Below are 26,892 nucleotides of genomic sequence, written 5' to 3'. Positions count from 1 at the left end.
CAGACTGCCCTTTGTGCCTCCGTTTTCAAACTTTACAGAAGTCGAATGGTCTTCCAGAATGGATTATGTTCAAAAACCGAGGTCCCACTGTATATACATAAATGCCACTGTATATACATAAATGTATGTATTTTAGGGCAATGCAGAAGGAGATCTGTTTGAATCCTTCATGAAAAGCATGTGCTCTGCTATAGAGCCGTGGTCCTCTCTCATAAGCTCACTGCATGATTTTAAAGGAATTTCATCTCCCTGGATTTCCTTTGGCTGTAGCCTTTTTTCTGAACTAATGGAAAATACAGTGGTGCCCCGCTAGACGAATGCCTCGCAAGACGAAAAACCCGCAAGACGAAAGGGTTTTTCGGTTTTTGCGACGCTTCGCTAGACGATTTTCCCTATGGGCTTGCATCGCAAGACGAAAGCCCATAGGGAAATCTCGGGGACCTTTTTTTAAATGCTGGCGGTGGGGAGCAAAGCCTTTTTCCCCCCTCCGGACTTCAGAAGAGGTCCAGGAAGGCCGGCGGGGGCGAAAGGCTTTGCTCCCCACCGCCAGCATTTTAAAAGCGGTCCGGGATAGCAGGGAAGCGCTTCCCGCTATCCCGGACGGCTTTTGAAGGCAGGCAGGGGGGGCAAAGACTTTTGCCCCCCCCCCGCCCGCCTTGGGAAGAGGTCCTGGACCTCTTCCCAAGGCGGGCGGGGGGCAAAAGTCTTTGCCCCCCCTGCCTGCCTAACCGGGGGCTTTTAAATCGCCCCGGGACTGTCCGGGGCGATTTAAAAGCCCCCGGACGGCTTTTGAAGCCTCCCCCAGCCGCCCGGCTTCGGGGCATCGTCCCGATGCCGGGCGGTGGGGCAGGAAAGCCTCCCCCAGCCGCCCGGCATCGGAACGATGTCCCGAAGCCGGGCTGCCGGGCGGGAAAGCCTCCCCCCCCCGCCCGGCTTCGGGGCATCATCCCGATGCCGGGCGGTGGGGCAGGAACGCCTCCCCCAGCCGCCCGGCTTCGGGGCATCGTCCCGATGCCGGGCGGTGGGGCAGGAACGCCTCCCCCAGCCGCCCGGCATCGGAACGATGTCCCGAAGCCGGGCGGCCGGGCGGGAAAGCCTCCCCCAGCCGCCCGGCTTCGGGGCATCGTCCCGATGCCGGGCGGTGGGGCAGGAAAGCCTCCCCCAGCCGCCCGGCATCGGAACGATGTCCCGAAGCCGGGCGGCCGGGCGGGAAAGCCTCCCCCAGCCGCCCGGCTTCGGGGCATCGTCCCGATGCCGGGCGGTGGGGCAGGAAAGCCTCCCCCAGCCGCCCGGCATCGGAACGATGTCCCGAAGCCGGGCGGCCGGGCGGGAAAGCCTCCCCCAGCCGCCCGGCTTCGGGGCATCGTCCCGATGCCGGGCGGTGGGGCAGGAAAGCCTCCCCCAGCCGCCCGGCATCGGAACGATGTCCCGAAGCCGGGCTGCCGGGCGGGAAAGCCTCCCCCCCCCGCCCGGCTTCGGGGCATCATCCCGATGCCGGGCGGTGGGGCAGGAACGCCTCCCCCAGCCGCCCGGCTTCGGGGCATCGTCCCGATGCCGGGCGGTGGGGCAGGAACGCCTCCCCCAGCCGCCCGGCTTCGGGGCATCGTCCCGATGCCGGGCGGTGGGGCAGGAACGCCTCCCCCAGCCGCCCGGCTTCGGGGCATCGTCCCGATGCCGGGCGGTGGGGCAGGAACGCCTCCCCCAGCCGCCCGGCTTCGGGGCATCGTCCCGATGCCGGGCAGTGGGGCAGGAACGCCTCCCCCAGCCGCCCGGCTTCGGGGCATCGTCCCGATGCCGGGCAGTGGGGCAGGAACGCCTCCCCCAGCCGCCCGGCTTCGGGGCATCGTCCCGATGCCGGGCGGTGGGGCAGGAACGCCTCCCCCAGCCGCCCGGCATCGGAACGATGTCCCGAAGCCGGGCGGCCGGGCGGGAAAGCCTTTGTCCCCCCTGCCTGCCTTCCCAGGGGCTTTTAAATCGCCCCGGACAGCGGAGAAGTCCTCCGCTGTCCCGGGCGATTTTAAAATGCCGCCCGCCAGAAGAGGTCGGGGGAAGGCTTTTTCCATAGGAACGCATTAATTGATTTTCAATGCATTCCTATGGAAAACCGTGCATCGCAAGACGAAAAACTCGCAAGACGAAGAGACTTGCGGAACGAATTAATTTCGTCTTGCGAGGCACCACTGTATACACTATTGTAGGGTTGCTGTACATCCGTAATTTCCCAGACATACCCAGAATACTGCAGTAAAAAAGCTCAACAACTCTGGTCACCAAAAAGTTGGTGTAGCAGGCAAATGCTCCTTCAAGATGTTCTCTGAAAAAATGGCCTCTTTCCCTCAGGATGTGGAGGCAGAGTAATGGTTCATGACATTCAACAAGGTTATGGCATTCAACAGACTTCATGTTTGGCTGCACAGTTGCCCAAAAATAATCTGGATGTTAAAAATCACAGTGTCATTGGTGTCTGCTGGGTTCTGGGATGCTGAAGCCAGGAAGACAAAGGAGAGTGGGCAGACAGGGTATTTTATACATTAGAGTAACAGTTATATGTTAAGTAATAGAAAGGGGATACATGTGGGGGCTATGATTGAAACAGTACATTTCTCAAGTTTAGCAGCTTCTGTTTTTATGCTAAAGGACCTTGTTATCCTTCCTTGAGGCTTGTCCTAGATTTTGCTCACACATTATAATGGAAGGTGTGACATCTGGTAGTTGAGAAAACTTTGGTAAGGGAGATAGATTTTGGCAGCACTGCTGGCTGCAGTAGGATTCTTTCAATCAACTTTGGGATTATGTGTTTCATTGTGGTGTTATATATGTTTACATATTGTACATCACCCAGTGGTGTCTTTGTTAGGAAAAGGTGTCAAGGAACAACACCAAACATGGAATGAAAATTCCAAGTCATTCCAGGCTGAGAGATGCGCGATTTCTTATCCTCCTTTACCGAAAGAGCTGCAATTACATCCAAAATTCTTCCAGCACATGGCTTGAGTTGGCAAAGCTGGCTGAGTGTGAAAGGACCTGTGACTTGTTTTTGCTGGGGTGCAGATTTAAATGCAGAAGGTTTGGCCTGGTTGCCTTGGCAACAGTGATGCATTTCCTATTTCTCTTGACCTCTTGGGAACAGCTTGACACTCTTACAGAAAGGGGTGTGAAAAAATGGTCCGAAAGGGGAGTGTCTAAAAATACAGGAGTTCACAGGCCGGCACCCATGAGTGACCCACCAGACCTCTTATGGCATCTGTGAAAGGTCTCTCAGAAAATATCCCCTCAAAAACCATCAGTATTTGTGAGATATTGTTTGCTCTTTCTGCTCAGTTCCTGTTTGCCCTGGCTTAGTCTCTATTATATGGAACATGCCCCCTTAAACTCAACCACTTTTCATTGGATGCCAGAACTGGGCATGCACCTTCCATTTTGATCAGAAAAGAAATTCAAGTAGCATCTTTCTATGGTTATGGTAGAGCCTGATGTAGATGCCTGTTTCTCCCCCACTGTTATGGAGACACATCAATACCATTTTATGTTCCTGTATCTTTTTCTGCTCTTTTAGGTGAAGGCTGTTTTGTGTTAGGCCACATCACCAGAGCCACTGCTTTGTGTTATGTCACACCTCCACAACTGCCATTTTGTGTTGCAGCACACAATGCATAGCAGCCATTTTTGTGACTGATGTCCATGGCATGTTCTCAAAATTCCAGATATGCCCACTGTCCCACAGCTTCAAAGCATATATATGCACAAATGCATCTTGAATTATGGATTCTCATGTGACTATTTTTAAAAATAATATTCACAGAACAATGCAGAAATGGGACAAACATACTGATGGACACATGTTGGGGTGACATCAACTAGAAATGGCTGGGGTGGGCGGCAGTTGCAGCCCATTGTGATGGGTCCCAACCCCTGGGAGCAACACTGGGATGGGTGGCTTGTAGTTGGGAAATCCCCATGCCAGCTGCAGAGGAGGGCGGGCGTTCCCATCAGGCCCAATTTTGAATTCTGGCCAATCAGGCCAGTCCATGGGCTTGGGAGATGACCAGAGTGGGGCAGGCTTCACTCCTGTCTGCCCCCTGGGCTTTCAAAGGCTGGCTGGCCCCGACCTTGGGACCGCAGTTGGCTGAAGAGACACCCTCCCATCCCTCCCTCATATTCATGCTTCGGGACTTCTTGTAGATTAACATTTCTTTCTCTAAGCTATGCGATTATGGCATTGCTGTGGTTCTTTAATGGTTCCCTGCAAACAGATTGGTTCCATTTGCAGGTTTTGCCTTCTTTGTAGCAAAAGTCACAACTTTTGTGGATATAGGCATTGGGGGTGGAATCCTTAGTCTAACATCTCACGGGTGAAGTGGTGCCTCACCCCCCACCTCAGAACAGCATGACCACAGGGGGACACCATTAGAGAGGTCTGGGTGGGAGTCTCTTTCCTTCCAAAAAACAAGGTGTGCAGCAGATGGGCCTTAGAGCTTCCTTCAGTACCGCAAGAGGTCCATCCGTGTAGAACTGTGTATTGCAATGGACCCATTAATCCCTCAATCGATTCTGTCATGCCTCAGCCCTCCACCAGGAAGCTGGGAGGGATACACACCTAAGCCCTAAGCCAAATCCTTCCTACATCTGGAATCAATAAAGTTGGGGCCAATTTCATGTCCCAACATTGTCCTTGTCCAGTTTGTTTACCTTCTTAGACAAGGCCTTGCTCCCAGGGGAGGGGTCACTGCAAGTAGGACCAAAGGAGACTGATTCCCTCATCCTGGTTGGGGGGGGGGGTAAATTCAATGGAGTCCACAGTGAACCAAGACATAGTAATCCTTTGAAATTCAAACTTCTCTGAATTTTGCAATGCAATTCTACAGTCAAGTATGAAAATCCATATGCTAGGGTAAAGTGTGCATAAAAAATAAATATCTTTGATGATAAAAACTCCAACATATTATCAAAGGAAATGATTGCTTATGTAATATTAGCAGCTTGCCTTGTTCTCACAATCCAGTGGAAAATGTCTAAAGATCTCACATTGGACAGATGATAGAACTCTTTATGGAACATTGTGATAATGTAAAAAAATCTGGTTCTCTGAAATTTAGGCATGGACTAGAATTTCCAACCTCCTCTCATATGATACTTGTGGGGAGTGCTCAGGAATTTGCAGAAACCAATAAACATTGTGATTTTTAAACAGATAGTGCAATTTGTAAGTTTGGACCCGTTACACCAGAAATTGGGTATAGTTTATGCCAAAGTCGCATTTTGGACCACCACCTTGATTCAAAAAGATGGCTGGCATCCAAACATCATAGAAGCCCACCATGCCCACCTCAGAAACCGTCATGCCACTTTTGGCCATAATATCTCGAGGGACATCCAAAGACACACACACACACACATGGCTGCAGTCATGCCAAAGTCATATTTTGGTCTGCCATCTTGAATCAAATTTGTTCCTGACATCCAAACATTGATGAAGTCTGGTACCCTCACCCCAGGAAACCTCATGCTAAGTTTGGTAATGATATCGTCAAACCTATATCCCCAAAATGGCAAAGGCATGCCAAAGTAATGTTTCAATCCACTATATTGATTCAGAAGGGTGCCTGGCATCACAATGGTGGTATTATTTTATTTCCTATATGGCAACATTTTGTCTTGACAATGATCTCTAGAAGTTTGGTATGTTAGGAACTGCACGTGACTGCCACATGAAACATACTGGAACAAAGAACAGTCTTCTTTCCCCTGTGTCCTATGTGTTTTTGATTCCTGATTGTTTTTCCTGTCCTTTATTGTTGCAGACTCAATGTTGTGACTGCTAAGAACACATGAAAAGTTGTTTACAAAAAATGCATTAAATTGTGAAAACCACAAAAAAATGCTTTATTTCAGGACAAATTCCTTTGTAAAAATGTGTGAGTTGGGGAAAGTTACTGTCAGGATTGAAGAACCTACATCTCATAATCTGCCACTGTCAGAAGTTGGAACGGGGGGGGGGGGGAGGAAGAGAGGGAGAAGCAGCGCAGGAAAAAGACGTACTTCCGTTGCTTCTTCCGTAGTAAGAGAAAAGAAACCAAAATCCAGTTGAATCATCATAGGCTATTATGGAGGCTGCTGGGGAGCGAGCTGCCGGATTTTCTGATTATTCTTGGCAATAAACCATCCTTTTTAATTAGCTGGACTTGTGTCTTTTAAGTGCCACTGACCGTTACGTACAAAAGTGTGGATATTAGGATAAATTTGCAATAAATGCTGATATATTTTCATGAGGACTTTTTTTAAAAATCACAAACTGATGTGGAATGTGGAGAATACCACAGTTGGTTAGAGCATGGTGCTGATAAATCTAAGGTTGCAGGTTTGATCCTGTATGGGACAACTGCATATTCCTGCTTTGGACTGGATGATCCTCAGGGACCCTCCCAACTCTTCTGGTATATCTGAAGGAGCGTCTCCACCCCAATCGTTCTACCCGGACACTGAGGTCCAGCACCGAGGGCCTTCTGACGGTTCCCTCACTGCGAGAAGCCAAGTTACAGGGAACCGGGCAGAGGGCCGTCTCGGTAGTGGCACCCTCCCTGTGGAATGCCCTCCCACCAAATGTCAAAGAGAACAACAACTACCAGACTTTTAGAAGACATCTGAAGGCAGCCTTGTTTAGGGAAGCTTTTAATGTTTGATGTATTGCAGTATTTTAATATTATTATTTTTTTGAAGCCGCCCAGGGTGGCTGGGGAAGCCCAGCCAGATGGTCGGGGTATAAATAATAAATCATCATCATCATCATCATCATCATCATTATTATTAGAATTCTAAGAACTGAACTGAAGACTGGCAAAACTGACAGAAATTGAAATTGGCAGATTATCCCATTCCTACTCATCCCTAGTTGGCAAGTTGACTTTCAAGGATCTTCCTTCACTATCACAGATCATCCCATGGAACAACTTCTGGAAAGTTTTAAGGAACCCCCAGAGTTCTCTGGGACATGGCTCAAAAAACACTGTCCTAGGTTGTGCTCCACTTTAGGCAGAGAGAGGACTCTGTTAGTTCATCAGATTCCCATCTTTGACCAGGGAGACAGGCTGATGGTTCATCCCACAGGGCAACTCACATAAACTGTGAGTTCCCTGTTACAGCCCTAAGAGATTCCTGGAGGAGAGATGTGGGCACAGAAATAATGACCATATAAAATAATACTTAATAAACAATGACTTTCTCAAGCTTATAGTTCCCTTCTGAGCCCAAGATCCAAAGGAACGTGAGATGCATCGGTGAAGGGTACAACACACTGGAGGCAAATGTAATGGCTCTAAGCTTCCAAGGTGTTGGGCTCATGTGACAAGCAACCATAGAAACAAGAACCATGAAGATGTGAGTTTATTAGATGGCTGGCTTAATGGACCATGGTTTTTAACTGATCATGTGTGATGAAAATAGGACCCCTGTCCTTAGTTCTTCCATTACTGGAATCCCACCCCAGCAACTATGTTTTCCTTTATTTTCTTCATTGCAAAAGAATCTGAGTGGGACACAACCCTAAGCTAAACTGCATCAATATCAAGCAAGTGTGAATACTGTTTATAAATCAAATTCAAATAAAATTTATTTACAGTCCACTGTCCACACCAAAAGGTCACAGAATGTAAACATGTGTAAGATTTTTAAAAGATAAATCAAAGAGGAAAGGGCTCCACATCTAATGGAAATTGTAATATTTAGATATTTTGCATTTGGCTAAGCAGGTTTTTAAAACGAAAAGCAGCCGCCCCCCTCTTTTAAGTTATGGACAGAGTCCCTAAAGATAATTGTGGGAAGGGCTGTGTAATGTGGCATATCAGAGTTTCTTCAGCCCCCTAACGAAAGGTGGGTTAAATAACAATAATAAAATAGAGCAGCTAAAGCATCAAACATTGCCAAATATGAAACAGGTTAGTAAGGCATCAACCAGCCTGGCAGCTGACCCAGCCCTCAAGCCCCACCCACGCCTGAGAGGATGAATGAATGAATGAATGAATGAATGAATGAATGAATGAATGAACAAGGAAGGACCATAGCTCAATGCTGGAGTATCTGCTTTGCATGCAGAAGGTCCCAGGCTCAATCCCTGGCATCTCCAGGTGAGGATGGGAAAGGCTACCTGTCTGAAACCCTGGAGAGTCACTGCCAGCCAGTATGCATAAGCAGAGAGCAGATGGACCAATGCCTGACTCCGTTTCCTGGGATCCTTCTAGGGGCGGGGCTGTTGCTGGCTCACCATCTTCAAGGGTAGCCCCACATTCAGCACATTGCAGTGATACAAATAAGAGGTTACTTTGGCATGAAGTCACTGGGGGAAAGGCCCCAGTGCAGATCGGTTTGAGTCCAACGACACATCTGTGCCAGTCTGTGCACAAAGCCTCTTCTCATCTGCGCCAAACACCCAGAGAGCAGGTAGCCAGCTGCATTGGTGATGGGTGGCAGGCTAGACAGTTCAGCCCCATGACACACAGCCCTGAGGAGATTTCTCAACCCAACTATATCCTTCACCCCTTGTCCATGCTTTGTCTTTCCTTTTCTTTTCTCTCTCTCTGTCAAAATTCAGGTTGTGAGATCCTTGCAGCAGTGACCTTTTTGTTAAGTGATGTGCCAGCAACACAGACAGTTCACCATCTTTAAGGTGCCTGAGGCTTTGCTTGTCTCTCTCTCTCTTTAAAAAAGTGTTTATTAAGTTTTCTGACTCTCTTTTGGTAAATTTGGAGAGGTGGTCTAGCTCAGAGGTGCCACGCACATGCTCTGCATGCAGAAGAGCTCATCTTCAATCTCTGGCACCTTCGTTTTAAAAGGATCAGATTACAGCTGACAGAAAGGACCCCTGGCTGAAGCCCTCGAGGGCTTTTACCTTCACAGCAGACAATAATACCAGGATAGAAGGACCAATGGACTTAGCAGAAGAGAACTTCATACATTTATATCCGCATCCCCGGGTCCCTCGCCTCCTGCTCCACTGCATATCCAAAGATAAATGCAAGTTGTGTATCCACAAGGGACTGAAAAGCAAGTAAGAGCCATCATCTCCTCTTCCGTCATGCAAGCCTACTTGGCTGGAGTGTCTAAAAACGGTACCATTTATGCCTGTGTTGAGTGGGTTTGAATAGGAAAGCCACTTATTCAGCTCGGGGGGGGGGACCGCCCCCCTTCTTTGAACATGAACTACTGAATGCTGGTTCACTTTAAAAAGACTCGGCTTAGAGTGGAGGGCAACAGTGCAGACATTTCACAAGCACTTAGGCAGAGTGGGTTGTTTGCAGAAGGGGCCATGTTTTAGAAGCTTGTCGCTAGCAAATGCACGGAGGGTAAACCACACAGGCACAGACCACCAGTCTGTTTATCATGAAAGCAATCTTCCTTTTTTAAAACACACACACACACAACACGAAATCATTTGTCAGCCAAAGGTTTGGGCCAGTTGCAGTCAGCTGAAGTCAGGTAATAGCTCCCTCAGGGGTCTTGTTCTGCTCTTATGTAAAACCTCATTTTTAAAATCAGTACCCTTGAAATGAATGGAAACGACAGAGTGGCCATCTGCCCAGAAGGGCAGAGATACTGGTTTACAGAGTGATGGCAAAATGCGGGTAGGTAGCAGGGGGGCATCATCCTGCCCCAATTTATGCTTTTTTTATCCAATAGTCTTTTTTTTTAATATTTTTATTAGTTTTTACACATATTAATGACAATACAAAACAAACACAAACATCAAAAACAAACAACAAAAATTGACTTCCCCATGCCTTCCCTTCGCCACATCCTTGTTTTACCATTTTTCGAGCAACTCATCAATCAGTCTTTAGTTAAGTCCCTTTTGAATTTCCTTAAAGTTTAAGATTTACAGCTGTAATTCTTTGTTTCCTACCCCTTAACATCTTATCAGTCCACAATTTTACAGTAATTTTTTAAATATGTTTTAAATTTCCCCCAGTCCTCTTCCACTGTCTCTTTCCTCTGGTCACGGATTCTGCCGGTCATCTCTGCCAGTCCCATATATTCCATCACCTTCGATTGCCATTCTTCCAGAGTAGGTAATTCTTGCATCTTCCAATACTTTGCCAACAGGATTCTTGCTGCCGTAGTTGCATACATAAAGAATGTTTTATCCTTCTTTGATACCAATTGGCCAACCATGCCCAAGAGAAAAGCCTCCGGTTTCTTCACAAATGTCCACTTAAGGACTTTCTTAATTTCATTATAGATCATTTCCCAGTAGGCCTTAATCTTTGGGCAGGTCCACCAAAGATGGTAAAAGGTACCTTCAGCCTCATTACATTTCCAACATTTGTTATTGGGCAGATGGTAAATCTTTGCAAGTTTGACTGGGGTCATGTACCACCTATAGATCATTTTCATTATATTCTCTTTCAGGGCATTACATGCCGTAAATTTAACACCGGTGGTCCATAACTGTTCCCAGTCGTCAAACATAATGTCATGACCAATATCCTGTGCCCATTTAATCATAGCTGATTTCACTGTTTCATCCTGTGTATTCCATTTCAGCAGCAAATTATTTTTATCCAATAGTCTTGACACAACCACCTTTTTGTTACATCCTTGTGGAAGGAAGCAGCACAAGGAAAATGTCACATGGTCATTGTTCATGGATTTTATTTATTACTACCAAAAAGGCTGTTATTGGAAGGGGTTAGGGTCACTGTAGGTGGAAAAGATAAAGCTGTGGTATGTGGTATACCACATACTTTGCATGCAGTAAGTCGCAGGTTCCCCCCCATGTCCCAGCCACTGTCAGAAGTGAAGGGCCAACTTAGCTCCCTCACTTCCACAGTCTCTCCAAGTGGAGCAGGGAATGGTATTCATTTGCATCACCTGTGAGCACAAAATAGTGTGTTTGGGAGGGGCATAGCTGGCGATAGATAGGTAGCATCAGTCTAGATGGCACTTTGCAGAGTTTCATACCCAAGAGGGTAGCTCCCTGTCCCAAGGAGCTTACAGTTAAAATGCTGGTGGTGGGAAGGGACCATTGGGGAAGAGCACATTGTGTGCATGCACAAGGTCCCAGGTTCAATCCCCGGTACCTCCTTTAAGAAGGAGGAGGAGGAGGAAGAAGAAGATGTGGTTGCTGATCGGGGGAAAGCCCTCTGCTTTCCTGAAATCCTGGAGAACTACTGCCAGTCAGTGTAGACAATAGCTGGACACTGTCCAGTCGGTCCCTAAGGGTTCAGCTAACAGTTACCTGGAAATGGCAGATCTGCAAGTAGGATTAGAAGAGAGGAAAAGGAGGGGCAGCGCACAGATTTGTCTGAGGGAGGGGAGGGCGAATCTCAGTTTCTCAGAGTCTTGGTGAATTCTGGTTTCTCAGTTTCTCCCCCCCCCCCAAATAGCACATCCAGAACTCTACATTTCCATAGCAGTTTGTGATTTTAAAAAAATTAAGTCCTCATGAAAATTCAGCATTTTACTGCATACTACAGCTAATTTTCTATGCTGCTCCCCAATAATTTTCTATGCTGCTCCCTAATTTTCTATGCAGTCCCCCCTAAGATAAGGCATGCTTGTATAATACTTTCACTAGTATATTTTATTTATTTCATACCATTTATATACTGCTTGATTGTAGAAGCAAAGCAAAACAAACCTCAGAGCACTATATAATTTTAATGCACAATTCACCCTGGGCTATGCATTTCTGTACGCATGACTTGGCTGGAGAAGTTCATGGAAAATTCAGAGAAGTGCACATTTGAAGGATGGCTGAGCTTCAGCTCTGTTTGTTTTGCAAAGGGTAAATTAGGAATTTCCCCCCTATCCTATCAATAAGGAGCAGATAAGAAAGAAACAGCCAGGACTGAGGAGACCAGGAGGCCCAGAAGTAGAAGAGGAGGAGGAGTGAAGGTCATGGGATGGGAGAGATCAAGAAATAAAGGCTGGAAGGAAGCCTGAGACAATCAATATCCAATTAGGCCTCATTAGAGATCCTGATAGAGTCCCTGCACATCTACGCACCACAGAACATAAAAGTGACGTCTGTTGGGATGAACATTTTCCTGAGCGTCATCAACCACATTGATTAATCTTTGGTTTTTGAGTATTGGAAGAAGTGTTTGCTACCAGTCAGTTGGCCAGAACTTGGCCAAATGAGCTCTTTTTTACTTTTAAACTAGCCACTTTTGCCTCCCACCCCTCCTCCCTTATGGTGCTACGTCAGTTCCTGCTTACAAGGCCAGTTGCACTTAGCTCCACCTCTACTGATACAGAGGGCTCTTCATATGAGACTTGCATGTAGGACCAGGCCATGCTGACGGAACAGAGCATGGATTTCACATTTAGACCCACCTCCAACTTCCCTAATCCTTGTGTGTGGCTATTTGCAATGAAATTCCAACATGCAGGTATTCTTTTTGAGTAGGGGGCTAGCATACAGAGCCCCGAGCATTGGGATTTCACTACAGACACCATACGGTTATTGCAGAAAGGGAAACATTACTTCTTTGTAGAAATACTTACAGAAATAATATTCATAGGAATATTTATAGGAATAATATCCTGCAGTTTCATTAAAATATCAGAGTGGTGTACTGCATTTATATATACACAATAAAAACCACATTTAAAAAATCAGAAATCAACTGGCTTTTGCAGGAAGACATATTAGTTTTATTTAACATATTAGTTGTTTTTAACACTCAATTGGGAGCTGCCCAGAGTGGCTGGGGAAACTCAGCCAGATGGTTGGGGTATAAATAGTATATTATTTATTTTTTATTATTATTATTATTATTATTATTATTATTATTATTATTATTATTATTATTATTATTATTATTATTGCCTGCACAAGCCTGGCACCATAGAAATGTTTTCAGCAAAATTTTTGAAATTAATACAGAAGGCTCTTGCTGAACCTCTATTGGAAGAGTCTTCCCTAGGACTGGGAAAGTAACACGGAAGGCTCCATTATGTGTTGACATCAGATGAGTCTTGCCAACTTGGTAGATAACAGATGATTTCCATGATCAGGCTGGAATAGAACCCCTGTTGTAAAGCAGTGGCAATGGCTGCCTGTTTCTTTCCGGGCCCAATGCAAGCTGCTCACATTAGTGTAAAGGTAAAGGGACCCCTGACCATTAGGTCCAGTTGCGAACGACTCTGGGGTTGCAGCGCTCATCTCGCTTTATTGGCCGAGGGAGCCGACATACAGCTTCCGGGTCATGTGGCCAGGATGACTAAGCTGCTTCTGCCGAACCAGAGCAGCGCACGGAAACACCCTTTACCTTCCCACTGGAGCGGTACCTATTTATCTACTTGCACTTCGACATGCTTTCGAACTGCTAGGTTGGCAGCAGCAGGGACTGAGCAACGGGAGCTCACCCCGTCGCGGGGATTCAAACCGCCGACCTTCTGATCAGCAAGTCCTAGGCTCTGTGGTTTAACCCACAGCACCACCCGCGTCCCCATTGTACACACTAGTGTACAAAGCCCTAAATTACTTACGCCTCAAAGATTTGAAAGACCATCTCCTTCCCTACAGACCCTCCTAGGTGTTAAGATGAGCAAAGAGGACCTTCTGGGTAGTTCCACCTCCCTCAGAAGTTTTTATTCAGAGGAGCAGCCTGGGAGAGGGATTTCCGTGTAGCAGGCACTAAGTTCCCTCAGGGGTACCAACTTGGAAAAAATGGGGGGGCGCAAATAAGCCCCACTGCCAATCCTCTCCGCCTTAGGCTTGGTTTTTTCACCAACCTTTGGTCACCTGCAGCACCTTCCTGTGCTCCTTGGTGGTGGCATGTGCCCCTTGCATGGGGCAAAGGACCCCATTCAGGTTCTCCTCTCTCCACCAGTGCCTCCTTCGGCCCCTGAGCCACGGGGCCCAGCCTGCCGCCCACCACCCCTGCCGACAGGAAATGCCACGCTGAAAGCAGCAGGAAAGGCGTGTGGCAGCAGGCAAGCTAAGGGCCAGGGCTGCCACTACCATGTGCCAAACGTGCACACAACAAGACTGGCACCTGCGAGGATCTGGCCATTAGCAGTTCTCAGAGAGCGCCCCCTGCAGAATAGATAGGAGCATTAAAATAAGTTGCTTTCAGTTTATTGGGCTGGAGAATTACTGGTGGCCTCTAGCTGGTCTCCTTCCCTATGGACCCCATGTGGGATCCAGACACATTCTGGGGGTAAATCAAGGTGTCACTGCCTGCCCTCAATACCACATCCCCCAAATGGCAGCGGTGCCAGAAGTTGAACAATGAACTCGGGGAGGGGGAGGGGGCCTCATCCTGCTTTAATCTGGTACTTGCAAACTGCTCCTCTTTCACCCCCTTTTAGGTAGGATATTTCTTGTCTCTTTTCCGCACTGAGACCCTTGTAGAACTCACCATTCAGAAGCATAACTCCCCATTACACAGAGCTCTTTAGCTTAATATAACCAGATAGATCAGGAAAGGCAGCTCTGCTCTCTCCCTTCCCCACTGTTTAGCTTCCTTTGGCCAGACTTAACAAGAAAAGAGATCTTTCCTCCCCTCCTCCCTTTTTAATAGAAGAGAATTATAGCTTTGACCTTGACTAGATACATTTCCCCCCTCTTTTTCTTCCCAAAATATTCAAGTGAGAAAGATCTCTGCTTAAACAATTTATGCTCTCTGGACGGATTTATTCCACTCAGCTGCCAACCACGAGAAAACCCTGCTATTCTCTGTGGTACTTTCCTCCGCCTTCCAGCCATAGTAAATCCTCCATGCTGAATTTGGTGAAGATTTAAAGCTGCTCACAAATAAGGTTGCCATCCATCCCTTATTTTACATTCTGGCAGGCTATGGGGAGGTGAGGGGAGAAGCTGGTTAGCCTGGCTCCTGAAGGGTGATAGTTTAGGGGCAGAGCAGTGAGCAGGGGGCTGCCTTAAGCTTGCAGAATTCTGGGTCAAGGCATTAAAGGAGATTTCTCTAATGACAAATCGAACTGTTGTCCCACCTCCTTTTCAATTTATTCTCTACATCTGATAAACCCCTCAAAAATAAGGAACTTGTTTCTCATCGTTTGACAGCAGCAAGGAGGTCTATAACAAGGTTTTGGGAAAGGGTTGAGGTAGTCAGTTTGGACTACTGTACTGGTACTCAAGCGTCCGGCTGATAGCCTGGGGGGTGGGGTGGATCTCATAGGCTGAACGTCTTGCCAGGGTAGGATCTAGCTAAAAAAGACAGGGTTTTTTCTTTGGGGCAATATGGGCTGATTTGATACCTTTGCAAATAAGGAGGCATAGGGATGCATGGTTCCTCCAACTTATGCTAAAATATGGGTCACATGAACATACAATCAATAAGATACAAAACACCCATGCTTTTTAGTCACGTTTTATTTTATCACATTTTATTCATATTATATCTTTCTTCATATGGTGTATGCAGAAAAAGAAAAAGGGAATTAAGATTCACATTTTTGTTTGATTCATCTCATGTTTAGTACAGCGGTACCTCCAGTTACAAACGGGATCCATTCCGGAGGCCCAGCTGTAACCCGAAATCTTTGTAACCAGAGGCACCCTTCTGCGCGCACATGTGGCATGATTGAGCGCTTCTGCGCATTCAGTGAAACCTGGAAGTATACACTTCCGGTTTTGCCGTATTCGCAACCCAAAAATTACTAGGGTCTACTGTATATTGGTAATTACTGTGATGCTTTCTTTTCCAAATAACGCCTTTAAGCATCCTAGATTACTTAAACTAAAATACTAAAACAAGCCTATCTAAGCTTCCCTTTAAGCTGCAAAGGGAGGGCACTCTGCTGAAGGAGAATGAGGAAGGAAGGAGAATTTCTAATGGCTCAGGTACATAGGAACATACAAAGCCGTCTTGATCCATCTGGCTCAGTCTTGTCTACACTGGCCGACAGAGGCTCCCCAGGGATTCTGGCCAGGTTCTCTCCTCACCCAACATGGAGCTGCCAGGGATCAAACCTGGAACCTTCTGCATGAAAAGCAGGTGCTCTAGCACTGAGCTAAGGTTCTCCGGGAGGCCTTTCTCCAGGTGCCCCATCATCTGGTGGCTGAGCGAGCGATGGGAGAAAATATTCTTAGCTGCACCTTCCAACCTATAGAACTCTCTCTACAGCAGTGTTTTTCAACCTTTATGCGCAAAGGCACACTTGTTTCATGAAAAAAAATCACGAGACACACCACCATTAGTAAATGTTAAAAAAATTAACTCTGTGCCTATATTGACAATATATAAAGTAATTCTCTTGAATAGGAATCAAATAAACACAAAGAAAGTATTTTATAATTACTTTATTATGAAATAGTAAGTAAACAGAAATATGGAAAATTATAAAATACTTTATTTTAAAATCTTTCGAATTTTTCCATTTTTCCCATGGCACACCAGGCAACATCTCGTGGCACACTAGTGTGCCGCGGAACAGTGGTTGAAAAACACTGCTCTACAGGAACTCTCTTTTCTTTAAAAATAAAAAATAAATAAAAGCAGGCTTCTTACATAAGCTGAGATTTTCACTCCTGACTAGTTTAGCTTTGCTATTGTGTCCTGTTGTCCTCTTGATCATTGTCATTTGGTAGCCCTTGCAGTAGCAGAAAGCAGAATTTAACGTTTGTGTGACACAGGAATCTATTGTTCAACCATATTTGGTAATGCACTTGTGTTTTCCTGCATGCAACAATGTTCTGTCAGTGCAACAAGAATATTGTTAAGTGGCTTTACCTTGGCGTTACATTGGGTGTAATCCTAGTCAGTACAGTTGTACCTTGGTTGTTGAACGCCTTGGTACTCATCCATTTTGGCTCCCGAACGCCGCCAACCCGGAAGTGAGTGTTCCAGTTTGTGAATGTTCTTTGGAAGTCAGACGTCCAACGCAGCTTCTGCGGCTTCTGCTTGAGTACAGGAAGCTCCTGCAGCCAATCGGAAGCCTCGCCTTTTTTAACGAACATTTTCAGAGGTTGAACGGACTTCCGGAATGGATTCCGTTCGACAACCAAGGTACAACTGTAATTCCTGGAAGAGAATTTGCCCTTTCTGACATAATCAGACAGCAATTTAATAACAGTAATGTAACACCCCCATCTTAATGTCTACCACTTCAAAACTGGTTTATAGTCTTTTGGGGTGGCATAGAGGAGGTTTTGTTCTGTGTTGTATTTGGTGCTGTTACGCTAATTAGCCTCCTCTGGTCTCCATAATGAGAAATAACCTTGGAAATGTAAAAGCAGCAGGTACGATTGCCCCCCCCCCCAAATGTGCAAATCTGAATTTCCACCGGGGATCTAAGAAATGAAAAAGTGTGGGGTGTGGGGAGGAAAAGGGAAGATGCTGGAAAAGAAACTCAAACCACATCACTCAGGGCAACTCATTCTGGTTGTATTCATTGTTGTGTGTATAGAGTCATTCATGTGCGCAATGCTTTACAGTAGCCCTCCCCGCCCTGGTACCCTCTAACTGACCTTGGTCTGGGATTATGCAGGAGGAAGGGGTCCAAAACATATGGAGGTCACCAGATGGGGAAGCATTGCTTTAGAGAATTTCACTATATATGGGTCCCTGTCTGCAAGAAGCGTACAATCTAAGAAATACGTTGAAGAGCAAAACAGAGGGAGGACTGTAGAGGAAGGGGTGTAGCTCACTGGGAGAGCATCTGCTTTATATACGGAAGAGGGACGTGGGTGATGCTGTGGTCTTGGTCTTGGGCTTGCTGATCGGACGGTTGGCAGTTTGAGTCCGTGTGACGGGGTGAGCTCCCGTTACTTTGTCCCAGCTCCTGCCAACCTAGTAGTTTGAAAGCATGCCAGTGCAAGTAGATAAATAAGTACCGTTGCAGTAGGAAGGCAAACAGCATTTCCATGTGCTCTGGTTTCTGTCATGGTGTCCCATCTGCTGGTAGGACTGGGAGATCCTCCTATCTGAAACTCTGGAGAGCCAGTCAGTGTAATGCTGAGCTAGATAGACCAATGGTGGGTAACACTCAGTCTCAAGACCCAATCTGGCGATGCAGGTATTTCTTTTCTTGCCCCCTACTCAACCCCACAGGACCCAGCAGTTTTGATGTCAGCTTCAAAATGCAAGAAAATAAAATCTGCATATGATGGTGAGAGGAGGCCATACCAACTTTTCTCCACACCAAGCACTGGAATGTGGCCCTGAAAGGCTCACCAAGTGTGGATGTGGCCCACAGGCCAAAATAATTCAGGCACACCTGTCGAAGCCATTCCTTCCGATGTTTTGAGAGAAGGGGAGGAGTTCCTCTCTTATGACAGGGCTCCCTACCTGTAACTTTTATGAGCATGGACAACAACACTGCATGGACTGGATCCAATGACATTCTGCTGGAAATGGGTTGGCAGAAAGGGGATTTCCTAATCTCTCCACCTTGCTGTACCTTCAAGCCCCTTCTGAAGGTCAAGAGACCCTGCTGAATGGGGTGGGCTATTGGCACAGGTGGGAGAGCCAAGAGGGAAGGAATAGCTAAAGGGCCATCCCATGGAAGTGGGAGCAAGCTTGTTTTCTCCTGCTCTGGAGAGCAGGACTCAAACCAATGGATTCCCGTTACAAGCAAGGAAATTCCGACTCAACATCAGGAAGAACTTTCTGGTGGCAAGAGCTATTTGACAGTGGAATGAACTCCTTCGTGAGATGGTGGACTCTCCTTCATTGGGGTTTTTTAAATGGTCATCTGTCATGGATGCTTTAGAGGAGATTCCTGCATTTCAGGACTAGGTGGCCCTTGGGATTCCTTCCAACTCTACAATTTCATGGTTCTATAAATTAGCCACTGACATTTTGTGGCATGGTTTGGAGTCACGCGGAGAGCGAGCAAAATCGTACAGAAATTACATAAAATAAATTCTGTGATCAGAATCAAAGTCTGCAGATTTGCATAACAGGATTCAATTTGAATCCTTTTACCAGATTGTGAATTTAACCTCCATGTTGCTGCCTGCTTTCTCCCCACCTCCACCCCCACTTCTTCTCTTCACTCTCCAGATCAGCAGGCAGCTTTTACCTCTGGCAAGGAAGTTCCTTATCAGCAAAGGAATTAGCAAAACAATTGACTCTCTCTTAAGTCTATGCAAACTTTCCCATGCAAGTTAATTGCTTTGTAACCCTGAGAGAAAGAAACATTTATTTAGCAAGCAATCAACCTCTGCATAGGAAGAAAAAAGGGAGAAAAGGTGGAAAGCTTTCCAATACTCATTCTCTTTAGAAATGCAATACACATTCCTCTCCTAAGAAAACAGCACTTCCCTGCCCCCTCATTATTTTGCCTATATCTGTGCCAGCCGCAGGTAGAGAAAGAGCTTGCGTAGTGGTGTTGATGCACAAAGGTGAGCAGGAAATCTGAAAGTCACCCGTGGGATCCTTTATTTTGGCCATCTGTAATATCCCAAAGTAGTGAGCAAACTTCGGAGTCCTCCAGAGCCCTTCTTCAAGGGGGTTGGGGGTCCAGAGGGGAGAAAAATCTGGACATGACAGCAGAGCCCCAAGAAGCACCTGGAGTAGCTCAGGTGCCCCCATCCTGACCCCCACCAACTTGAGGGCAAGCAGTACAAAGCACTACCTGCTGTTAACGTATTTAAATATGTTTCTTTCATTAAAAATATAAGAAGAAAAGAAGCTAGCATTCTTTCAAGGCTGTTTATTTCATTTAAATGAGTGCAACAAGGGAAATAACAGAACTAGTAGGTGGCCTCTTTGGAGAGGAGTGTTTAGTGAGAGGAAAACAGCCACCTTTCTCATCCTTGGCTGAGCAGGTGGTTAATGCACAGGTGACTGGATGCAGGCTGGCACCCTGACGCTGATTAACTCGCCAACCTTGGGCAAATTGCTTAACCTCTCTGCTTTCATTTACCACCATATGAAACAGAGGATAATATCACTGAGTTAACTCCAGGGGTGGGGGTGGGGAATGAGAACTGATAGTGTAACTCATTATCTATTGCTCCCAGATGTGCTTTCCTACAACCTCATGAGCAGGGACCTCATTGCTGCTGTTCTTTGGGGAGGCAAACTGTGTTTTCCCAGGGATAAGACTGAGAAGGAACATAAGATGCAATATCCCCCCCAACCCCAACCCCCCAGGAATAAACCCTATTTTAGGGTTCAATGTAAGTATATTCTATCCAGTTTCTGCAACAGTGTGTGTATATAATTTTTCAATGTGTTTCCCAGCAAATATTTAAATATGCATTAATATCCCAAAGACATGTTTTTGCAGCTGTTTAACCTACAATATGTATTTTTAGCTGTACTTTGGTACATTGGGGGTGGGGGGAGAGAACTGCGCTGCATAATTGAAGGTAGCATGAAAACCAAAGGATCATTTTTGTCCTGATCTCTGTGTTAGTTTGGAATAGTGCTGCTGTGCCAAAATATCTCTGCCTATTTCCCAAAAGTTTTCTTTTCCTGAAACAGATGCTTCCATTTTCCTGCTTCCTTTTTGGGATACTCGAGAATTTCATTAGAATTTAGCCTTTGTGGAGTTTTGAGCACACCTTTTTCTTTTTTTTTCTTTTAGCCAGGTGGCCAAGGCATCTGTGTATGTTGCTTTGCACTAAGTATTTCTCCAGTACTCTGCAGCTTCCCTGGATGTCTACGTTTCCTGATCTGAATAAGCCCCTGGAGAGGAGTTACCCAGTGGAGGCTGGCTCCCACTCGGCCACCTTCTTCCTCGCACCCAGTTCAGAGGCTTGCCTTGACTGTCCACTTCCTCCTCTTAGTCTCAGTATTGAGAATTCAAAAGTCAAAAAGGAAGAGGAGGAGACCAAGCTAACATTAGTTGGCTCTCCCTGTCACTGGCACCACCTGCTGTTTGTCTCCCTGCCTTTTGCTCTACCAATCCAAATGGGCACCAGCCACCAGAGGCGTTATCTTACGATGTCCTTCTGCTGGGTCTTGACTGAAGCATGGGCACCTAGGAAGGCTGCAGAGAGTGCACTCCACTGGGGAGATTATCTGCAGAATGAAAGCAGTAAGTAAGGATGACAAAAGCCCTATACTCCACTCATGGGAATTCCTTCCCTATTGATTCTCTCCCTATTGATATTTTTGAATCCAATTTATTTTCTCATTAATTGATGAAGAATGGTTAAAATAAGTGCAGGGTTTTTTTTAAAAAAAATGGTGCAAATGAGCTTAAAGAACCTGGGCCAAATGAATCACGAAACATCCCTAGAGGAAGCCTATGTCACTGCCTTGTGGGGGGCTCTGACATGAAAGATATAGACATTTATTTCTCCCTGCAAACAGGAGCACAGCTTACAAGCAGGGCTCTCATGCTACTGCCACAGCTTCAAAAGAGTCACATCCTTCCTTAAAAGTCAATTTCTAAGTTATCACAGAATTTATTTATTTTTTAAAAAAATTATCCCCCCTGCTCCTAATGCTTCCAAATCGCATTAAGCGGAGCCTGGGCTTCAATATGACCTTTCTACATCACTCATTTCCTCTCTCACACGAACACATACACACACTTTCTTTCCCTTCTCTGAACATGAAGTTGGGGTGGAGAAAAGGAACAGTAATCTCCTCTGTACAATCTCACTTTGCTCTGATGGCTGGACTGCAACCTGCTGGATAAAAAAAGCCTGGATAAAGCAGAGAGAGACTCTGCTGTTTGCAGCTTACTGTCTCATCACTGTGGCTCTGGTTACAAAGAGTTGCTGGGATTAGAACTGGGGAGCTTCCCTGCAGGCAGAGACAAAATAGCTTGGGCTTAAAGAAACCATGGCAAATGGCTTGGCCTCTTTTAACTGCTGCAAATCCTCACAGCTGGTGCCTCAGACTTGCATCCACACTGCCACCCATCCATCCTACCCCCTTGAGTAGTAAGGCCACTGAAGAAAATATCCACTTCCAGAGCGTGGCACCTCAACCCAAAATACAGCTCTCCAGGACCCTTGGGATTAGTCGCATGCTCTCACCACACCCTTCACCAGCCCTGCTTGGCACCCTCCTTGGCTAGGAGTGTAGAAAGGTGTCATTCACATCCCACACTTCATCCACTTCTGCCTCTGTCCCCACCCACCACTGGCAGGTGCCCAGAAAGGAATGTGACCCTCGGGCAGAAAAGGCTTCCCTGCACCTGAGCTACTTGGCCAGCCAGCCACAACAGCTAAGGGGAAAGTCCAGGCTGAGAGGCCATACTCTGCTTGGGTGCTCCCTAGCCAACATAGCAGGACATAGGCTGCTGGTAAGGATGGACAAGCATCCTGGAACTCACCCTGGAAAACAAGCCATCCCTCAATGGTCAAAAAGGATATTTTAAAAGTCCCAAGTGATACTAGCCAGCCAACATCTGCTATGCCACCTCTTCTCATCTGGAAAAAACCCTCACATTTTCATCTGATGACTGCAAGGTGTTTCTGACTGGTGGGAAAGCCGGGGACAGAAATACACATGCGCAAACTCTGTACATGCTCAGACGCACTACTGCCACATTTTCATTATATCACAAGTTACTGGGCAGGACCCTAGCACTGAGCACCAGTCATTCCTCCCCTCTCCTCCACCCTCTCTCCCATTCTGCTAGCATTCAAGACTGCTGCTGCTCTGGCTTTGGCTCCCAGTGGTGCTCAGGGGAATGAAGGACATCCTCCAGACCCCCCCCCCGGGTCCCTATTTTCCAGGGACATCCCCGTTTTTTATTTGATCCTAGAATGTCCCACTTCTCCTTAGGATAAGGATGTCCCTAGGATGGAGGGTTTGGAGATATCTGACCCCCGAGCCGTCTGAAGGCAATAGGGAAGTTTTTTTAAAAAATGTTTTATGCTTTATTATGTTTTTATACATGTTGGAAGCTGCCCAGAGTGCTGGGGCAACCCAATAAGATGTGCGGGGTATAAATAGTAAAATTATCATTATGGAATGGGATGTCCCTATTTTCTTTTTTTCTTTTTCTTGTTTGACAAAGCTCAGTGGTAACTCAGGTTACAAACACTTCGGGTTACAGACTCCGCTAACCCAGAAGTAGTACTTCGGGTTGAGAACTTTGCCCCAGGATGAGAATGGAAATCGCACTGTGGCAGTGGGAGGCCCCATTAGCTAAAGTGGTACCTCAGGTTAAGAACGGTTTCAGGTTAAGAACGGACCTCCAGAATGAATTAAGTTCATAACCAGAGGTAGCACTGTAATAATCATAAATAAATAAGAATAAAAATGTGCACCCCACCACTAAGGCCATTCCATTGTACCGTAAATATCCAGCCTCCCAAAATTTCAACACCTCTTGCGATGGTTTGACCCCTTTCCATTTTAATAGCTATATCCCACACCTCTTTATACCATTCTTCCATTTTATATTCTGCTTGCCCCTTCCACTTCCTAGCTATAATAATTTTGCAGCTGTCAATACATTTGTGAGCAAGTCCTTCATAGCCTGCGAACCTTCCACCATATCATAAATTGATAATAATGTTATCTCTGGATGTCCCTATTTTCATTGGAGAAATGTTGGAGAGTATGCATCATCAGGCTGTGCTTCCAAGCTCAAAGCCAGCCGCTATGTTATGAAGGGCAGAGAGGCAGGATCTGTGTGGGTCAGTTCCAAAACACCCAGCTTAGAGAGACCAGTCTGCTGCACGGATGGCAGCTGAGCCTCAGGCCTCCTGTGGCCTCTGTGGTCCACTGCTGCTGCCCTACTCTCTCACTCACTGTTGGGGCCATGTTGTGAAAGGGGAACAAAGCCTTGAAATCAAGTCAGAGGTCATGATGGCTTTACCAGTTCTGGGACCATCCTGGCAAAATTGGGGCAGTTGAGGGGGAGGCATTAGGGGTATTCCCACATTACATTTAATGAGCGTACAACCTCTCTACCTGCGTGCACAAGAGTTGAGCTCCACACATCAGCAAGTGTGAGCTCTTTCCCACAAGCACTTGTGCATGTGCAGAGGCAGTCCCCCCTCCCCGTGTTTAGTGTAATGTGTGAGCGAGTCTTTGGAGTCCCTTTTCCACCCTTTAGGAGAGGCCTGAGACTCCTCTTTCTCCACAAAGGGGCCTCAAAGTGCTCCTCAGTGCTTCCCTTTTGTGCTGCCATTCCTACACAGTCCTGCTCTTGCCACCAACCCCTTTCACTCTGCCCTGGAGCCAGGGCAAGGAAAAGCCCCCCCCCCAATCAAGGCCAGTCAGAGGCCTGTGTGTTGAATGCCTGTTGGTCCCCAACGTGTTCACTTACTAGGGCTGTGCATGGGTCTCCCAATCCACTCTGGAGTCTGGTACTTTGGAGTGGCTCCAATCCAATCTGAAAAGAGCCAAGGTAGATGTGACCTGGATCCAAGTGTTGGGGGCCTTGCACAGTCCTGCAGATTTTTTGAGTGGGGAGAAGATGTGCCTTTCCTACTCCCAATCCAACCATATGTTTGATCCAGGCTTTAAACCCTAATTAAACATGTGGCTACTTGGACGGAGAAGGTGCACATGCCCCGTGCCTCCTTATCTCCCTACTTGCCACCAGAGCACCCACCTTCTGACAGCCTCAAATTGCCCCCAAGTGGACCTGATCTGACCTGGGGTGATCTGAGGCTGCCTCAACCCAATCTAGCTGAATTCTGAGTCAGCCCAACTCTGTTCAGTATCTGGGATTCGACCAGATGCCATGCACAGCCCTCCCAGCTACATCCACACTGCTTCTTCCATGGGCACGAGGGGAGGGCAGTGAAGAGCTAAGAGATGTCCCACTGAAGATGGAGCAAATGTTAATAGGCCTGCAGCTCTGCTCTTTGTCTCAGATGCAGCATAGGTCTGTTGCCCGTAGCCCAGGTGCTCCCCAATCTAGGTGCAGATTAAAGGCCTTCCCTGCACTCTGACTCTCTGAGTGTAGCTCGGGAACAAGAGGTGGTGGTGCAAAAAATTAAGCAGGGATGTTTGCCTAGCCAAGTACCCGCTTTGAATTTCACCACCACAAAGTGCTTGATTTTCGTTCTAACCCAGCAAGGCTCTGCTTATTGTCCTAAGTACACAATAGGACATCCTTGATTTTCTTCTTCTTTAAAAGAATCATGCTTCAATGCATGCCATTTGCTTTCATTAGCAGCCAGCTCCACCACACCTGAGCCTCTTGAATATTAAAGCTCAACCTCTGTGCCTCGCCCCCCCCCCCCCCGATCAGCCTTTGACATCAAAGGTGCTGCCTCTTTCTAATGAGAGCAGGTGAACAAAAGTGAAGGGCAGAGTTAGAGTGGGAGGGATGTGTTTTCAGCAGTGATTCTGAATGGGTACTTGAATCTCCTGTGTCTGCAAACCAAATTAAAGAGTGTCATTCAACAGAGCACGCATTCAGCTTAAAGATGGCTCTTTTGCATTTTCCGTGTTGCATCCACAATGTTCAGAGGTGGCACAGTAAGGACTCATAATGATGCTACTTTCATAAACTATCTTTGCAGGACTAGGTGGGGAAACTTTACAAGCCTGAAGTCTGCATTCCCCCATGGGGAACCTTCCAGGGATTGTGTGCCCCAGGTGGTGGGGACACAGGCCAATATGGGTGCAGTTAGGGGTCAAAGGGGGCAGAGCAATGGATGTGGCTCTAACCTTTCTGCAGGAGACAGCAGATCTGGGAAGCATGATTGATTGATTGCATTGATATGCCATATTTTTATCCAAGGAGCTCAAGGTGACATACATGATTGTTCCCTTCCTCATTTCACCCCCACAACAACCCTATGAGGTAGGCTGGACTGAGAGGCAGTGCCTGACCCCCAAGCTCACCCAGTCAGCTTTGTGACTGAGTGGGGATATGAATGCTGGTCTCCCAGGTCCTAGTCCAGCCACTAGGTGCATTTTCACAGTTCAACAATATGTTCCAGCCAAGCAAAAGCACTCAAGGAGGGTGCAGAGCCGGGCCAGCAAGCGGCAGAGCCTGGACAGTCCCAAGCAGGGAGAGTGGAGAAATGCAATTCAGTTCTCATATAAAGGCAAATGGACCTAATTTTCACTTTCTGAAGCAATAACGTGAACCAAACTGCCACTGACCTTTGAAAATTGCACTTCATCAAATTTTACAATGCAGTTCTCCAGCCAACTAATATGTACAAAAAATGCATACACTAGGGTAAAATATGCACAAAGATATATTGGTGAAAATAACATGTAAATCTACTTTATACTAGAGGAGAAATGCCTATATCAGGAAGAAATTGCATGCAGTCATATACAAGTTAGGATCAATTTGCTGTAAGATGCTGGTGAATTTCCATGAGGAATTTTTCAGCAAAATTGGTGGACTGTTGTGGAAATGTGGAGAACCAGAATATGGTGATTTGACAACCCCATACGGTGATGGTAAACATTGGCAATGCTTCTCTGTTGCAACTGGTCAGTCTGGAGAAGCAAAGAGGGCTTTGGCTAAGGGGAAACAAGATGACACTAAGAGATCTTGCACAGCTGAGCCTTGTCTGCTAGGAGAAGGCAGGAGACTGTAGAGCAGAGAGCAAGCTGGGTGGGGAGGCCTTGTTCCTTAAACTGGTTTTCCTAGCTCTAAACAAACCTCAGAGCTTTGTGGTTTCCACACAATCAATCATTCCCCCCTCACTCTTTCTCAATTATTATTCTCTTCTACTATCCACCCCACCCCCCGCCTTCCAGTCTCTATCAACAGCTAATGAAACAGGCAGGGAGAGGCCCAATCCGTACAGTAATTAAATTTGCTTAACGGGTATTCAGTTCAAGTAATGAGAAGTTTAATTCAATGATTAGCTCTCCTTTTCATTAATTAAAAATTAAACAATAGCACAGCAGCAGCAGAGGGGTGGGCTGGTCCACTCATTGTAGCAGCGAGAGGATGGCAGGAAAAGGTGGCTGCTTCTGGTTCTTCCTTCCTTCTGTAGACATTGCCAGGTGTCCCAGAATGAGTGTGCAGCCAAACAGGGCGCTGGTTAGATGGGCCTTTGGGCTGCTCTTCATATAAGAGCAGAAG

At 46.7% G+C, this 26,892-nt stretch overlaps 1 protein-coding gene and 1 long non-coding RNA gene across 3 annotated transcripts in view; one reads left to right on the top strand and one right to left on the bottom strand.

Moving 5' to 3' along the window:
• LINGO1 (leucine rich repeat and Ig domain containing 1) overlaps positions 1–26,892 on the top strand; it is a 629,635-nt gene that overhangs the window by 393,574 nt on the left and 209,169 nt on the right. The window lies entirely within an intron of this gene.
• LOC309378033 overlaps positions 26,097–26,892 on the bottom strand; it is a 99,234-nt gene continuing 98,438 nt past the window's right edge. Inside the window, exon 3 of the long non-coding RNA XR_014171802.1 lies at positions 26,097–26,321. This is a non-coding gene — a long non-coding RNA (uncharacterized lncRNA). The remainder of the gene's footprint in view (positions 26,322–26,892) is intronic.

Source organism: Podarcis melisellensis (genome assembly GCF_964234715.1).
Source record: "Podarcis melisellensis genome assembly, chromosome: 9".
In the NCBI taxonomy this organism is placed as follows: Eukaryota; Metazoa; Chordata; class Lepidosauria; order Squamata; family Lacertidae; genus Podarcis; species Podarcis melisellensis.
Note: the sequence above shows the minus strand (reverse complement) of the source record. Positions and strands in the feature narration are given on the sequence as shown.